This window comes from Corylus avellana, chromosome ca5 (assembly GCF_901000735.1).
Source record: "Corylus avellana chromosome ca5, CavTom2PMs-1.0".
Lineage (NCBI taxonomy): Eukaryota > Viridiplantae > Streptophyta > Magnoliopsida > Fagales > Betulaceae > Corylus > Corylus avellana.
In genome coordinates, this window is record NC_081545.1 from 25,222,803 (window position 1) to 25,224,641 (window position 1,839).

The window sequence follows — 1,839 nt, forward strand, 5'->3', positions numbered from 1 at the left end:
TATTAGTGTTTTTTTTTATCAAATTTTTTGTTTTGAAATTAGAAAAAAAAAAAAGAAAAAAAAAAAGACAAAACAAAACAAATAGTTTTAACAAGCAGAACCCTAGGATTATGGTTTTAACAAACAGAACCTAGAACCTAGGACCTAGGACTATGGTGATATTATTGTAGAAATTTCTTTGACTTCCAGCAATATTAAAATCCAGCAGAGAACACGATGTCTCGAAATACATGGAATTGTAAAACTAAAACTTGTCTGTTAGACTCCTCAAAGAGTTTTGCTTTATTGTCTCTGGCATCGGGAAAACTACCTCGATTTTGATTAAATTTTCATTGCATGGAAGATTGAGCCCTTCAGATTTTAAAATTGCTGTAAAATTTTGAAAGAACTTCCAGTGATGAGCCATGAACCAACATATGTAGGAAATAGTATCCAGTGCCTAATGAATTTAAAATCCTATCATGTGGTTTCATTCCAAACATTTAGTTTATTTTTTGGAAAAACTTTAAGCTACTATAAATTTTACCACAATTGGTATTCTATAATTCGTAAAATAATTAAGTATAGAAAAAAAAAGGAAAAAAAAAATTATTAAGAGTATAAGATTGACAAGTCATTCACTAACTAATTAAATTGACAAATTAGATTTTTGTTTAATCATTTTATCAATTATGGATTATCACATCAATCTGTAAAAAATACTTGTAATGAGCATCTTTAGCAATAGTGGCTATTGTAGCAACTCAAAATAAACATTATTCTATTTTAACTACTAATTTTTCAATATAAACTCACATATTTTCTATTCAACTCTCTAAATATTATTTTTATTGTTTGTTAATGGAGAAGGAGAAGGAGAGGGAGAGAGAAATGATTAAAATAAGTTTACTGTAATAAATTTTTTAGAATAATTACTCTGATAGAGACAAAAAAAAAAAAGAAGAAAAAAAAAGAGGTTGATAATAGCTAAATATAGTTATTATCAATCTTTTAGAGCATCTCTAGTCTCTGAGCATCCCTAGTAGACTCAACAAATTTTAATATTTTTTAATATTTATCTTTTTTAATGGTCATTTTTTTTAATATTTGTCTTATCATAATGGTCATATTTTTGAAAATTTGTCTTTTGTTAATGGTCATATATATATTTTTTTTTATAAAAAAAATGTCACATATTTTCTATATAAATAAGACAAATTTCATCTCCAATTATCATTCACCTAAAGAAGAGGTGAGGTGTGCTGTGTGCGTGAGAAAAGGAAATAGAAAAGGAAAGAGAGAAACATAAAATCATAAAATCTTTAGGTGAGTGAACAATGCTCACTATTGTTTCACTCACCAAATTGGTGTATATTTGAGGGACATTTTTATCTCAAAAAAAGTGAAAAGACAAAAATGTCCTTAAACTACAAAGAACAATATGCTCTGTCGTTCAAATGAACTGAAGAGAATCCAGTTTCCTAAATTTGTGCTTCCACAAAAATTCTTCTAGATTGAGCTCTTCCTGTAAGGCTTTTTGCATAGTCATCTCCTTGATAAGATTCGCCTCTGTGCTTTCATCTTGCTGAATGCGATCTATTTTTGCAGTGAGAGCTTGTATCTTTTGCTGTATCAATCCGAAGTGCTCCTTAATTATTCCACCCCTTTAGGGCTTGTTTGGGGTAAATTAGCGATTTTTTTCTTAACGAATCATCTAATAATGGCTCAATTTAAGTAGATCGAAAATTTGATCTCTAAACTCTTACTCTTAGGATAACAAAATTAGCACCTATCTTCACTGCGAAAAGGTTTGAGCAAAAAAATCAAAAGAAAAATCACATTTGGGAGGACTCTAGAAAG